The sequence below is a fragment of the Pteronotus mesoamericanus genome, unplaced genomic scaffold (assembly GCF_021234165.1).
Source record: "Pteronotus mesoamericanus isolate MK-2021 breed Mesoamerican mustached bat unplaced genomic scaffold, CSHL_Meso_final contig_164, whole genome shotgun sequence".
Classification (NCBI taxonomy): Eukaryota; Metazoa; Chordata; class Mammalia; order Chiroptera; family Mormoopidae; genus Pteronotus; species Pteronotus mesoamericanus.
The window spans coordinates 19,962,472-19,978,951 of NW_026555065.1; the positions used below are offsets into that span (position 1 = coordinate 19,962,472).

The following is a 16,480-nucleotide window of genomic DNA, read 5'->3' on the forward strand; positions in this document are numbered from 1 at the left end:
CTCAGTAACACCCTCTTTCTAATTATATAAAGTCATTTAACTTCCAAATCAAAAAAACCAGAATAATAATCTAATACTGTTTGTGGAGAAGGTGGGGCACAATACTGTGTCAAAGACTACAAACAACCCAGGGCAGTGATGCATGATCATAATTACTTAATATCCCACTTTGGAACTGTGGTACAGTAAAATATATATGACAAACTATATATATAGTCTGTCTGGAAAAAGACCAGCCACTGTTAATATATCGAGAATGGTTTGCGTGACATCGATGTAACCTGGCAGCCAAGGAGAGTGGACTGGAATGTGCAGTGTGAACAATCACGACTTCACCGTACTAGTCAGTGGGGGCTGCAGATGCCATTGAATGAGCATGTGTACTGTGTGGCTGTCCCATTCAAAATGGCTGAGTGAGTAGAGCACAAACAACACAAAATCTGCATCAAATTTTGCATTAAGCTTTAACACTCCTCTGCAGAAACTACTCGGATGATTCAGACGGCTACAGCTGTGGGCAACTCGTGATTGGCAGGTTCAACACTACAATGTGCCCCCTCATGTGCCATGTCCCATGAAGAGTCTTTTGGTGAAATATAAATCACCCAGGTGACTCAGCACCCCTACAACCCATATTTGGTGCCCTGCAACTTCTGGCTTTTCCCAAAACTAAAATCGCCTTTGAAAGGGAAGAGGTTTCAGGCTGTTGATGAGATTCAGGCAAATACAATGGGGCAGCTGATGGCGATTGGGAGAATGTGTGAATCCCAAGGTGCCTACTTTGAAGGGAACTGAGGCATCATTGTTTTATGTGCAATGTTTCTTGTATCCTGTATCTTCTTCAATAAATGTCTCTATTTTTCATATTACATGGCTGGATACCTTCTAGACAGAAAATATGTGTGTACACACATACACACACACATCTTCTGGACAGAAAATATATATATATTCTTTTCCTCCGTCCCCAGTCCTGGCACAGAGCTCCTAAAACCCTTGGAATTTCCTGAGTGAAAAGTTATTTGTTGGTCAATAACAAATAATAATAATAATGAGCCCCTTATGACCATAGTTGAGTTTATGCTAATGAGGTTACTCAAGGTAGTATCCCTAGATAGCTTCAGGATGGGGGCTGATCACCAGAAACACTAAACTTGTGATTAGAAGTTTGGAACTTTCAGCCCCACTCCCAGCCTCTGCGAGGAGAAGGCAGGCTGGAGATTGGATTCCATTAAAACTCCCAAACCACCAGATTCTCAGAGCTTCGAAGCTGCTGAACAATACACTGATGTGCGGAGAGGGCAGGAGGCATCAAACACCTCTGGAGCTCTCTATCCACGCCCCCCGCCCCAAACCTTGCCCTGTGCATTTCTTCCATTTGACCATTCCAGCATTGCATTCTTTATAATAAACTGGTTCATTAGTAAAGTGTTTTCCTAAGTTCCATGTGTCATTCTAGCAAATTATCAAACCTGAGTGGGGATCCCGGGAACCCCCAAATTTACAGTCAGCCAGGCAGAAGTGTGAGCTGCCTGGGTCCCCATTTGCAGCTGGCATCTATAATGGGGGCCGTGTTGTGGTACTGAGCCCTTAACCTGTGGGGTCTGAGATCATTCTGGGAGTTAACATCAGAATTTAATTGAATTGCTGGACACCAAGTTGGTATGGGAGAACTGGTTGATGTAGGAAAAAAACATACATTTGGTGTCAGAAGTGGTGTCTGAAAACATCACTCAGGAACAAATATGAAGTTCTGATACTGACCTAAACCAGGTCTATAGTTACAATCAAAAGAAAACAGTTGAAGAAAACAGCAGTCACACAATCTTAACCAGAGGTCAAAAAAGCCAAGAAAGGCCAAACTTGTCCCTGAAGTCAGCAGAAAAGAAATAGAAAAGCTGTCAACAAAAAAACCTAAGAAATATAAACATAATATGACTTCTTAGTCTCCCTAGAAGGTAGCTGGAAACATGTCTACTTGTTAGGTTAAGAAATAAGAATTAACTCCCAATGATACAGAAGAGCACGGCCACTTTCTCTCTACATTCCCGCATAGCAAAATATACTTGTACACATACTTAAAAAAAAAGGCAATAAATAAGACAAAATAAACTTTGTTTAACAAGCGGCACATACAATTTATTTTATAATGAAATAATGGCATGCTTTTAAGTTAGATAAAAATTCCTCAATTAATCCTAAATCAATCAAGTGCTCCCTTCAAAGGATCCAAAGAAATCCTGTGCTGTAGCTGTTGTCTAACTGGAGAAGTATGATCCCTGCTGATTGAAAGAGGGGACAGCCTGCTGGGTACGTCCTACTTACATCCCTGCCAACGGCTCCAGGCCCTGGTCTAAACAAAAATCAAAAACAGTGTGTCAGAGTGGACACTGGCTTTGCTCTTTAATCACTGAAATATTAAGGTCTTGGCATATTTCAAGTAATAGCAAGATAACAGAAATACAAGTAAGAGCATCTAAATTATGATGACTTCCCTCCCATGTGCATAGCTCTATAGCTTTACAATTCACAGAGCCCACATTAGAGGTATGAATACCACTTTACAAATGGGGAAACTGAGGCTGGGAGAAAGGTTACACAATGACTCAGCAGCCTGAATGCCCTTTGGAGCAGCAATGCAGGCCTTAGCAGGAGCTAGCAACTCAGAAGCACAGGCGTTCCCAGTCTGGACCTTCCTCCAGCTCCCCTCTCGGGATGGCCTCTCCGCTGGGCCAGGCAGGACAGAAGTGCGCCACCAAGCAGCGCCCCGCCCCCCCCTCCCAGAGGGGCAGGCCTCCCAGCAGGGGCAGATCCAGGCTTAATGGGTATTGAAGCCTATACAATGTAGGGACTCAAAATAATAAATACGAAATTAGGTGTAATAGTTAATATTAATTTTGAATGGGAAAATAAATCACAATATATGTCTGAATCCTTGGAGACTGGGGATTCCTTATTCTGAGATCTCTTTTAGGCAATTTATCAGAAATAACCTACAAGCATAAAAATGCTTCCTGGCTACAACCTGGCTAACCCTCCCCTCCTGGATCCCATCAGAACTCCCCGCACCCACCCAGGCCTGTGCAAGAGGGAGGCCCTGAAGGAAACTTCATTTGTTTCTGAGTAAATCCACCTCTAGTGCCTACGACTCTCCTCCAGGGCGCTCTGCCCACCCCTCTGGGGCTGGCTGAACTAGTGGTACCCTCCTTCTACCAGTCCTAAGTTTTGCCAATCCCCCTCCCACTTCTGTCCAGTACAACATGGCTACTTTGAACAACCTAAGCTAGGTCCTGACTCCTACGATAAAATTGGCTCATCACATTCCCACAGCAGACTCCCATGTGCCGGGCCCCATGCTACATGCTTGAGGTAAGAGTATCATACCCATTTTACAACTGAAAAGAAAAGAAAAGAAAAGCTGCAGGAGACTGGTTACATCCTCAAGGCCACACAGCCACTAAAGGACAAAACCAGGATTCAACTGGAGGGGATGGAAGAGAGGGAGTGAGGGAACCAAAGCAAACATCATCACTCTCCCTGTTATATGGAGGACACTCCTGGGAACTGACTCACACAATTATAGAAGCTGACAAGTCTCACGCCACTAGTCAGCAAGCTGGAGACCCAGGACCCAGGAAAGCCAATGGTGTAGTTTCAGTCCAAAGGTCAGCAGGCTCAAGTCCCAGGAAGAGCTGATATTTCAAGTTCAAGTGAGAAGACAAGAGAAAACCCAGTCAGGCAGAAAGAATTCATGGGCGGATCAGCCTTTTTGTTCCATTCAACTGACTGGAATAAGCCACCCACTGTGCGGAGGGCCGTCTGCCTCACACAGGCTGCCAGTTCCTCAGAAACACCCTCACAGACATGCCCAGAATACGATTTGACCAAATGTCTGCTCATAAAAAATGAACCACCCTACCCTCTGGCTTAAGCTATAAAAGGGCAGGTCCAAATCTGGAAAGAGCTCAGGAAAGAAACTGTTTCTGTGACCAATCTGTACCACTTTGGATGCCAAGAAAATGCCAAACATTGTGCCATCAATGCTACAGTTTCTTAACGGGAACTCATCTGAGCCTGAAGTACATGCAAGTACAGTATGCAATTATGTTTGTGGCACTGGATTAGACACTAGTTTTTTTTTAATTTTCTATATTTTATGATTGACATGTTGGGGCTTTGTTAGTCCCAACAAAACTTCCCCTCCCATGCAAATCAAAACTACAATGAGATATCATCTGTTACAATGGATATTATCAACAAGGCAAGTAATAACAAGTGTTGGAGAGGTTGTGGAGAAAAAGGAACCCTCATTCACTGCTGGTGGGAACATAAACTGATACAGTGATTATGGAAAACAGTATGGAGGTTCCTCAAAAAATTAAGGATAGAGTTACCATATGGTCATAAAATCAATAAATTTGCAGCAGCCCCTCTTCTGGGTAACTACCTGAAAAATTTGAAAACATTTATTCACGAAGATACATGCATCCCTATGTTCATTGCAGCATTATTCCCAGTGACCAAGACATGGAATCAACCCAAGTGTCCTTCGATAGAGGACTAGATAAAGATGATGTGGTACAAACATACCATGGAAGACTCTCAGCCATAAGAACAGATGAAATACTGCCGTTTGGGACAGAATGGGTATATCTTGAGAATATCAATCTAATCAATATAAGTCAGAAAAAGTCAAGAACTGTATGATTTCACTCATATGTGGGATATAAAACTGAAAGGAACAAATGAACAAACAAACAAAAAAAAACCCCTCATAGACACAGACAACAGTATGGTAGTTCCCAGAGGGAAGGGGGCAGGGGGGAGTAAAGGGTAACGGGGGTTAAACATACGGTGATGGAAAGAGATTTGACTTTGGGTGGCAAACACGCAATGCAATATACAGATGATATTTTAGAGCTGCACACTTGAACCTATATAATTGTACTAACCAGTGTCACCCCCAGAAATTTAATTTTTAAAAAAAATTTTTAAATAGAAGTTAGAAAGAACTGCCCCTCCCAGGAACAGCTGAGTCCTAAGGACAGTAAACCACCTGTCCAGGCGCCCATCTTTGATAACCGGCCCAGAGCCCATACAAGAGCCACCCCGCCACCTGGCTGTCACCCTCCAGAAGGCAACACTCCTCGCCCTCATCATCCCAGGGCCAGACTCAGACCACAAGGGCAGCCCTATACCCCAGAGCCCACGAAAATTCTTCAAACTGGCCAATTCCAGGCCTGGTCAGCCTGTTCCCCCTGCCTCACTTTCCCCTCAAATTTTCTGCCTCTGACCCACCTGGGTGTTTCCCCGTGTGGCCCTACGTGGGGTGCCCCTACGTGGGGTGCCATGCCTCCTGTTCCTAGGCACCTGTGAGGAAAAGCATCTTCCTTCGTGGCAGTCATCTCCCGGGGTGTTGTTCTCACCACACTTAGTTAAAACAAACCCCAGGTACATTTTAATAACCTACCTTAATATGCATTCACTGACTGTCCAGATGGAAGATTTTACAGTTTTGCCCTGCTCTTCTCCTTACCTATCCATTGAACTATCAGGTGGCATTTTAAAAGCAATTTAATTACATAATACTACACTGTTAAAATTATGTGGGTGAGTGGGCCAAGTTCTTGCAACTAAATAGCATAGCTGCTGTATGATTTTTTAATGAAATAATTATTCTGAAAGAACACAGCACCTGGCCTGCCTTTGCCTCACTCTATTGCCTGCTGTACTGAAGCTTCAGATAGCTTCCCCGCTGAGGAGAGCTTCCACATCTCTCCATCCTTTGACCTTGATGAAGGGGAAGTGTCACCAGCCAGAAGTGCTCAGGCAGGTATTTAAGAAGAGAATCTTCTACCGGAATAAATATACATGGAAATTCAGGTTTATACCTATACTAAACTTGTCTGAATCACAGAGTGGCTAAATTTGCAGAACCAAAGGTCAGGAAACATAACCTAAGCTATATTTTTACTTACAGATTTATTCCCTGCACAAGTTACATTACATTTAGCTATGCTAAATGTGTAAATATATCATTACAGAAGGAAGAGTTACATGAAACCTTCATGGTCACAATTCTGCTGTATCTAAGCAAGTTCCCACAAGCATTCGCTGAGTACCTACTATATACAAGGACCCATGCTGATGGACAGAAATTTCCCCACCCCAGTCCTGGTCTCATGCCCAGTCTCTTAGCTTTCGGTGCTAAGGGAAGAATAGCAGAGCTTCTCAGCTACAGATAATGTAGGTCAAGAATAAGGTGAGCCAAATTTTAGGGGAAAGTTTTTTTTTTAATGTTAGAAGGTCTAATTTAAATATTAGAATGTTAAAATTCCAAATGGATTAAAGACTTAAATGCTAGACCTGAAATCATAAAAATCATAGAAGAAAACATAGGCAGCAAAACCTCGGACATAGCTTGTGGCACTATTTTATCAAATACACCTCCCCAGGCAAGGAAACAAAAGGAAAAATAAAATGGGACTATGTAAAACTAAAAAGTTTTTGCACAGCAAAGGAAAACATCAACAAAATAAGAAGACAATCTGCTGAATGAAGGATCATACTTGCCAAAATATCTGATTAGGGGTTAATATCCAAAATGTAAAAATAACTTAAAAAACTCAACACCAAAAAAACAAACAGCCCAATTTAAAAATGGGCAAAGGACCTGAATAGACACTTATCTAAAGAGGACATTCAGATGGCCAACATACATAGGAAAAAATGCTCAGCATCACTAATCATCAGAGAGATGCAAATTAAAACCACAATGAGATGTCACACACCTGTCACATCAGGTCCTTGTGCTGACAGAGCTTACATTCCAGTGCAATGGAATACACGTCCGTCCCTCATGTCGCCACTACTATACCCTCTTCAATGCCCTTTCTTGTTTCCTATTTTAGCCATGGCCCAACTCCCAGCTTCTCTTGTTCTTCCAGCCCCAGTTGATTCTATAAGTCTGGTTATCTATCTTGCTCTTCTTGCACCTTTTTTGTTGTCTCTCAGTTACTTGTTGGCATTTTGATGCATTTATTTTCCCACAGAGATTGAAACCTCTCAGTGGTTTGAGACACTGGTTCCCCACTGACACATGTGAAGTATCTGGCCCTTCTAGTCATCCCCTGCGGGGAGGGGGCCCAGACGGAAAACATCTGCAATCTGCCAAGAGAGTAGCACTGATATGTCTGGCCACCTTCTCAGGAACAGTTGCAAAAAATGGGGGACCGTTACTTTCCAACGCCTATACCATCTCTGGATTAGTGGAAGCAGAGTTGGGTTTGGCTTCCAAAAATCTGGGTTGATATTCCAGTTTAGATTTAACTAGCAGAAGCAAAGTGCAATGTAATCAATAGGAGCTGAACACTTTAGGTGTTTTGGCAAGAGAAGGAATAATCAATGAAAGCTTCGTGGAACAGATAGAATCTGAGCAGGAGGTAAAAGACTAGCAGCTTTTTGAGAGCAGAAACGCTATGGGAAGGTGCACCAAGAGGAGGGAACAGCATTAAATAAATGAACCAGAGACAGTGACTGCCCTCCAGATCTCTCTCCAGCTCTCTGCCCTCTCTGAGCCCTGGGAGCCGCCCTGTAGGGCAGGTGTCATCTGGACTGCCTTGTGCTCTGCCTTCCAGTTGGGTTCACCCCAAGACTGGAATATTTATTCTTCAGACCCCTCCCTGCTGAGCCTCTAGACGTCACTCCCTCTCCTTGCTTCTTCAGGCCCCAAAGCAATACAATTGCTTCACCACTCTTGGTTCCCCTTAACCTTGCCCACATCTTTGTAAATAATTATTTTGTTAAGCCTTTCTTAAGAACATGTTTGAGTGTGCCTGTTTCCCAGAAATCCTTGCTAATAAGGCGGAAAGGTCTAGAGTATGTTTGGGCAATGCCGGTCCACCCAGATTTCACTCATGTTGTGAGGAGTAAACACGAAATGCCATAGCCCGGTTATAAAGAGTCGTGCTCTGCCACTGCAGCTTTATAATGAAATATCAAAGTTTTGAGAAGTGATAGAACAGAGGGGCAGCTTTGAGGGGATGAATCTAGTGTGAGGGAGCAAATCAAAAGTGTGAGGGAGCAGAGTCAAAACCAGCTCTGGAAGCCAGGAGACTGCAGCAGTGGCGCAGGGGTGAGTGATGAGGGCCTGATTAGGTGCTGACATTAGAAATACAAAGAAAGATTCAAGTAAAACAGAGGCAGGAAAAAGAGAATGACTGGATGAGAGGTAGGAAGCGTCCTTGGGAGGAAAAAAAGTCAAAGCTGGCATCCAGGCAGCTGAAGAGAAGGGAATTATGTGGGCAGAAGCAGGAGAGTGAAGGCAAGGGCCTGTCTGGGTTAGGTTAGGACAGGTTTGAGGTCTGGGAAGTAGAATCTCCTAGAAGGAGCGTTGCATAACTGGGATCGAGGAAGAAGGCAGCCTAAAACAGGTATCCACTGGGAAGAGGGAGGAACAAGATTGGAAAGGCATCTGGAAGCAAAGTTTTTGTTTGGGGTCTTAATCCTAGGCAGTCGTAATCCCAGCTAGAGGTCACAAAGTAGCTACCTGCAGGCCAAATGCAGACCAGACCTGTGTTTTGTTCGGCTCAGTGTTCTTTTAAATTCTGAATTAGTAGCACCATTAAAAGTTGTGGATGTCTCACCAAAAAATTTCCAGATTTTTGGCCTCTCTGACAACAATGGGCCCACACTCTCACATGTCGACACTTGGTTGGCCAGAGCTGAGTAGTCATTGCCCATCTGCTTCCTGCATGAGGAACCCGTTTACCTCAGCCCCACTTGGCCTATGTCACTTAGTTATGTCACCTGCTGGGCCCCAGCACCCATTTTGAGCTTATGGTCCCCACTAATGGCAATGAGAGTTCTTGGAAGTTCTTAATAAGATGGATGTCTTCAAAGACACCTTGGGGAAAGTTCCATGGATGAATTGGAGCAACTCAGTTTTAAGTTCAGCATTTTTGAGTGGTTACTATGTGATGCTGGGCATGGTGCTAGGCATTGCAGAGAAGGTGATGAATAAGAAGAATTTGTCTATTCCGTAACAGGCAAGACCAAGAATATGAAGGTCCGTAAGTGGCTGTTTCAGAAATATAGTCACCAGTGAGGGCTTAGATTAGGCAATGAGAACACACAAAGGTTCGAATGCAAAACACATGTTGAAGGAATTTCTGTGAAAAATTAGCCTTAGGGGATAAAGAAGAAAGACTGAACTAAGATTGTGTTCTGGTGGAGATAATGAAGAGAGGGCGTAAGCAACAACAGCATTGGATTGCTCAAAGTGCAGTAAAGGTCCAAAGCAGGGTGAGAAGGAAATGCAAATGGAATGAGTGGCCTACAAAAGGATTACGCAGGCTGCACCCTCCCTCTTGGCACACCGCCTCTTAAGTAATGGCAGCTCTGTCATCGCCTGTGTGTTCAGGAGCTGGATTGCTATTCTGCTCGCAAATAAAAAATATGAAGCAATCTTCATTTAGTCCTGCAGGGCCAAGATGAAACTCTACCTTTGAAGCTGTTTAAATATTATTAAATACTGGCCCTGGCTGGGTAACTCAGTTGGTTAGAGTATCATCGCGATACAAAGTTGCAGCTTCAATTCCCCAGTTAGGGCACATATATGAAACAACAAATGAATGCACAAATAAGTGGAACAACAAATTGATGTTTCTCTCTCTCTCCGGGCCACCCCTCTCTCTCTAAAATTATTAAAATAAAAAAGTAAATATTATTAAGTAATTGTTTAAATATTAAGCTCTGAAGCAAGGCTTTGGTAGTGAACCAGTTTCCTAGAGCAAATCGGCCAGGAAACAAAAACTATCAAATACAGCTCCCTGATGATTCAGTGCTTAACCACACTGGGCTTCTTTAGTTCCCTAAGGGCAAACTGCAGGAATTTTCTTTAAAGAGTCACAGATTAAGGGTCACTAACAAGGATGTGGCAATGCAACAGTGGCTCCCTTCACTGCTGAGAAATTTTCTGCAAGTGTCCCTAGCCTACACTCTTTGTTCACAGAAAGCCTTATAATGGGGAGGCACTGACAATTTCACTAAGTCATACATTTGCTAAGCAGAAAATAGAAATTATATTTACAGAAGGAAAATGCTTATGTTGTGCTCCAGAAGCAGCAAAAAATAAGTCAATTGGATTATTTCAACTGAAAGTTAAAGGTTTTGACTGAATTATATGCCTTGTTTTTCTGCTTGCTTTAGCCAGGGGGAGCTTGAACACTCATGTTCTAGTATATAGATCACAGCTTAATTCCTCTACAAGTTCATCATTCACAGTTGGCCTCTAGTCAAGTATATTGAAGGTTTCTCTTCAAGGGAAGCCTGATGTGGCATTAATTTGCTCCCCACCGTCACATAACAGGGGTCAGCTGAAGCCTTGTCTCCTCAATCCGTTCGATGGTCACAATAAAATTACTCATCAACCCCAGGAGTGCTGAGGTTCCCACTCAGTCTCACACATAAGAAGACTCCAAGGGTGGGGTTTCATTTGAAATGGGCACCAGCCAATTAGTCGGGCATATTATTTCCTGAAAATCAGCATGTGAGGTCTTAATGTAATGAGAAAAGACTCTTTAATTACAAGTTATACATCTGTTATTCAAAAATGATTGAAGAGATGCCAAACTGAATCCTTTAATAGCTAAGAAAGATGAGGGGTAGGCTAGGTAACAGGTGTACCAGGTTCCCTAAGCTCATGTCTTCCCTGTGTCTAACTAAAAGGCACAGTTCCCCATCCTGGCGAAGTTTTATCTGAGGGTGAGAGTTAGAAGTCCGGAGACCCAGCTTCACATCCCAGGTAGTGTCAGGTAGGGCTCATCCTTAACTGCTCTGGGCGTGCTTTCTTCATCAATGGATAAAGGATTGGACTGGATCGCTTCTAAGGCCCCTTCCTTTCCTAAAACTCAGTGATCTTTTAAATGAGCAGAAAAGGGAAATAAGAGGTTCACAAGCAGGTACTTAAATGGTATACTTGTTCTACTAATATCTCAGATTGATCAGAGCTGTGAATCGCTGCTGCGAAGGATGGCAAGGGTTTACCACCAGGCCTGCCCCTGTATCTCTTCCTCTTCTTATGAAGACACCAGTCTCATTGGATTAGGGTCCCACCCTTATAATCTCATTTAACACTAATTACTGTTTTAGGCTCTATCTCCAGTCACATTCTAAGGTACTGGGGACTAGGGCTTCAACATATGAATTTTGAGGGGATACAATTTAGTCCATAACACCAGTATTGGCCCTTCCCAAAGTTATAGGCATAGATAACCCCAGTGTGTTCCTAAGTTTCTGTTCTGTACAAGTTCATTCCCCATCTTCCTGCCCCAATGTAGCACTTTTACAGTGTAAATCACAGGGATGGCTGGCTGGACCTACTTTCCTTTTGCCTATTACCATCCACATTTGTTGGATTACACACACTTTTAAGGCTGGGAATTTAAAAGCAACTAATTTACTGCAGGCCTAACCTCTGCAGCTTCTACCACCTCTCCTATTTACCAAATCTGCAGGGTCAAAAAGGAGTTATACAGGAGATGGTAGGGCAGGGAAAGGTGAAAAGAAAAGAAAAGAGGGGAGAGAAATATGCACCTCTGCCCAGAAATATCTCATCATGGGTGTCTCTATTACCTTTAAGACATTTCCTGTGTTACAACACCTTGGATTAACAAGCCTAGGCACAAGCTAGGTAAACGAGAAACTGTTGTGCAAAGGAATCCTCATTTTCATTTTTTCTAGCAGAACACCAGCCACAGATTCTTACACACAGACCATGAATCCTGATTGACATTTCAAGCACTCCAGCTCCAGACATGTTGTTTACATATTTGTTCAGCCAGTTTAAACGGAAAAAAAGAAAAAAGCCCATCCTGTCAGAGCACATACAAGAATGAACAAATGAATGCATAAATAAGTGGAACAATAAATCTCTCTCCCCCACCTTCTCTCTCTAAAAATCAATTATAAAAAGTTTTTTAAGGCCCAAATTTTAAACAGTTACTTCTCAAGCCATCAACTCTCTCCTTGATGAATGTTGGCTTTTTAGATGTAGACACAAGCAAGCTACTCCAATCCACTTATTCATTCTAAAAATATTTACCAAGTGCATTCCATGTACCAAGACTGGAGATACAATGACGGCCATGAGCTTGTAGTCCAGTGAAAAAGAGAAATGAGTTCTAATAAATGGTACTTATATAACCTCTCTGTGCCAGGTGAGTGCTGGGCACCTTAAATACATGGGAAAGCATGATTTCCTCCACTGTACAATGAAGAAGTGGAGGCACCAAGAAGTTCAAAAGCCAAAGTCACACTGCTAGTCAATGGAAGTGTTGAGACCAGAACCCATGGCCCCTAACTTCCAGTGCCCTTTCCACTATTAGGGGATCTTAACTTGGGGCCCATGAGCTTGAGTGGGGCAAGAAAAACAACTTTTATATCTTTATCTTTCACTCGCTAAAATTTAACACTTTCTTCGATTATATAGAGACAAAAATAATGATAAAACCCAGAGGAATTATTAGCAGTACCTATGACTGTCACCAACAGAAATCACGGGTATTTTCTTATATTACAGGTGTTGCCTGTATCTTGAAATATTGTTTCTGCTCATCACTATTTCAAAATTATGGTAGTTATTAATAAGATCCACTGCTAAATCTTATTTAATAAATTACTTTTAAAGCATATATATTACTACATAATAAACTCTTTTAAGTGTTTTGGAATTGGTTTCCTTTAGAATACTGTGCCTCTTATTTTATACCTTTAAAAGCACTGTACTGAGAAAAGGGTTCTTAGTCTTTTCATAACTTCCAAAGGGGTACATGGCACAAAAATGCGTCAGAACTCTACATTATAGCAATGGGCAGCCCATACAAATCCAGGGACTCTGCTCCGTGTCTTTGAGCTAGAAGCTAGGTTGCGGTTTTTATAATTAAAGAGAGACATAAACGTGAAAGAAAAGAAGCCGCGATCCCACCAGAGGACCCTTTCTTTCTCCCCTTTACGCCTATTCAGTTCAGCACGTGCCCTACATGCTCTCCTCCGTCAGTCGCGGGTGCAGCTGACTCAAGGGTGCCCATCTATCCCACGCGCTGTGTTGGCGGATAAATGTGTCCCCGCTGTGGCAGGCGGGCTAACGTCAACCTCTGACGACCTGGGGGCTGCGCCCCCACCGCGCCCGGGAAGGTGCTGAGTGACACAGTAAATAAGTGGAATGCGCCAAAAATTCCCACACCAAGACGGGATTCTACGGTTTTTATCTGCCTCTAGTGGCTCAACCCCTCCGTGTCCCCAAGGCCCGACACTCCCAGAAGGAAGCAAAAGTCCCAAAGAGACAAGGAAGCAAAGAGCTGCGGGTACTGGGTGGGGAAGAAGAGGTGCCAAGCGGGATGGAACACGCGGGACAAGTCCGCCGAGTCCCAGCTGCGAGAGCAGGCCTGGGCCTACAGCTAGCCTCAGGGGCTGCTTTCTGTCCCCGCCGGGTCCCCCGCCCCGGGCCGAGGCCCAGAGATCGGCTACCGGGTGCCTCTTACCCAGCGGCGAGCGGAGCCTCCGGCCACAGTGTTCGCGCAACAAAACCTGCGGCTCCCGGCCCGGGCTCCCGGCCTCGGCTGGGGCCCCGCCCGCGCGTCCCTCGGCCCGTCCATCCGCCCGCCCGCCCCCGGGGCGGAGGCTGCAGGCGGGGAGAACGAGGTTCTCTCCTCCCCCCTTCTCCCTCCCCCCCGCCCGGCGCCCCAGGAAAGGTCCGGAAAGGTCCCGCCGCTGCCCCGCCCGGCGCCGCAGCCCGGGCACCAAGGCCAAGTGCAGACTACACCCGCGCCCTGTGAGTGCACAGAGGGCAGAGCAGAGACGCGCGTCCAGCCGGCAGGGAGCGCTGCCCGCGAGGCAGAGTCGCCCTACTCGGCGCACCCTAGAGAGCTGCCCGACGCCCTCGGGCAAGACAGCGGAGGGAAAGAAGACCCCCTGTCGCTTCCCACCCCGCCCGCCGGATACTAACCGTTTTGCGTAACTGGGCGCGGCAAAGGTGGAGGCGGAGCTGCTGAGAGAGGCTCCGGTGGTTTGTGTCAAGTCCTCCAGCGCCTCCTCTACTTCTCACCTGGCTCCCACGACTACTCAGGGAGACTGCTCCTCCTCTCGTACTCATTCCATAGATGAGACAACCGAGCCTCTGACTAGGTCGGGGTCCGTTGGCCTCCACACCATGATGCGTCGTCATACTTTCATGACCAGATTTTTTCAATTGACTGCCCTTTCCAGGTGGGTGCAAAGTGTAAGTGATTCCCCACAGTATCAGACCTAACAGCCCTTTAGTATTATTCTAATATAATAGTAAAGGGTACCCCAAAAGCCTTACTGCAACCTTGCATGTGTTACAAGGTTCCCCCCCGCAAAAAAAGATTTTGAAACTGTAATTATTTACATTCTTTACATTTACTGTTTTGTGACTTTTGAATACTTTTTTCAATTTTTTCTTACAATCAACGTTTTCTATCTTCAATAAGATGGATTAACTGCATCTATGATAAAAATCACTATGAACACTAACAGCTACAAATACAGACCGTAGACTTATTGGCAACTCGGCTGGTCTACCGCATTGATGTTCTTAAATGGGAACAACTCTGGTAAAGAAGCTCTGATCAGAAAAAGGAACCCGCGTCACTGTCAGTAGGAATGTGAACTGGTGCAATCACTATGGAAAATAGTATGGAGATTCTTCAAAAAATTAAGACTAGTTTCCGTATGACCCAGCAAATCCTCTTTTGAGTATATACTAAAAAATATTTGGAAACATTCACAAAGACATATGCATCCCTATATTTTTTATGCATTTTTTATATTTGCTATGCATCAAATATAGGGTGATGGAAGGAGACTTGACTTGCAGTGGTAAATACACAATGCAATGTACAGATGATATAAAATTGCACACTTGAAATCTATATAATTTTATTAACCAATGTCAATCCAATAAATTTAATTTAAAAATTTAAAAATAGCCAAAAAAATATATGAAATTATGGTAGGGAAAAGGCTCTGAACAAAATAAGTATAATTTTGTTCAGAGCTTTTTCTCTTAGTTTTTCCAATGGATGAATTCCTAGAAATTTCACCCTATGCAAAACTGCATGTTATTATCTTGGCTAGAAACCAATTTATTTTACAAAAAAAAATTTTTTGTCATACAATGTTGTGGCAAGAGGTGGGGGCACCAGGAATCGTGCAGGACTCATGACGATTGTTGTGTGGCACTGTCCACACAGGTCAGGATGCTGTCATCCCTGACTCCCATCCTCTAAATACCAATAGATTACGTTCCAGTCATCCTGACAGACAAATATGCCCCACCCCATCCCAGTCCCACAGCCCTCCCCATCCCAGTTAAGAAGCCCTGGTTTGTTGGGAAATGCCTTGCCTGGTTTCAGGTACTGTAACCCCGCCAACAGGCGAGAAGGCCCCAAGGCTGAAAGTAATCAAGGAGGCCTTGGGAAAACAGGCCACTGAGGAGACAAAACCTGTCCCCCTGGCAGGGGCACAGCCCCTGCCTCCCTCACATCACTCTGCTTAGCCCTGTGATGGTTGGTAGTCGATGGCGGCTAAGATCTCTTATAAGGAAAGACAACCTAAGACAGACATTGGCCGGTATGGGCAGCAGGACAAGGACTTGGGGGAAAAAGGGCAAAAAGACCCTCACCTGCGGCTTTGATATGGCCAGAGTCGTCATTCTATCTGAAAGAAGTCTCCTTATCTCTTGGTGGCTCTGCCCCACCCACCTGGCTCTGGCTTGAGTCAATACTAAAGGCAGGTATAGCCCTAAACGGGATCTAGCGGTTCCCAGTGACAATCAGGCCTAGAAGTAAGTTCCTCTAAACATGCTTTGTTCTTCCCTCAAAAGTGATAATAACCGGCTCATACTGGGAAGATTTACATTATTCATAGACCCTGACCTGAGGCAGATCTCTTGTGTTCCTCCAACTGTTATCCATGATCCCTGTCTGTTCTCTGTAAACATAGCCTTTTGACACTGATTGATGAGCTTTGCTGTATACCCGTTTGCATATTGTTCTCAATAAAAGCCTTTGGACACCGGGGTTCAGGACCTTCTCCACTAGAGACAAGAGCCATGTTCCCTCTCCTGGCAAACAGAGAAGTGTTTGCGACAACTCATGTTTATTCCCCGCGTCCGTGACAACCCCGGGACAGACTCTGCAGGATTTAGAGCCCCACTCCCACCTCAGCTGGTGCCGGATAGTGACCCTCAGATCCAAGAGCACCCCATGTGGCATTCCCCACGACATTGGTTCACTTGGGAAGACTGCAGGCAGGAAAGAATCACAGGAGACATGCCACTTGCTGGATGGTTTGAGGTTACTGGGTGTGGAGTCAGAATCAGGTAAGAAATGTGTCCTGAGAAGAACTCACATGCTAGGGGCTTCTAGGCGTTTTCATTCTATTACCTCACCTAAGATCC

The 16,480-nt window shown here is 44.4% G+C and overlaps 1 protein-coding gene across 1 annotated transcript in view; it reads right to left on the reverse strand.

Annotated features, from left to right (window-relative positions):
- The window catches only part of SQOR (sulfide quinone oxidoreductase), a 43,770-nt gene extending 30,163 nt beyond the window's left edge, over positions 1-13,607 (reverse strand). Inside the window, exon 1 of the mRNA XM_054565463.1 lies at positions 13,542-13,607. The gene's annotated coding sequence lies outside the window, so the exon portion shown is untranslated. The remainder of the gene's footprint in view (positions 1-13,541) is intronic.
- Positions 13,608-16,480: the final 2,873 nt, after the last annotated feature.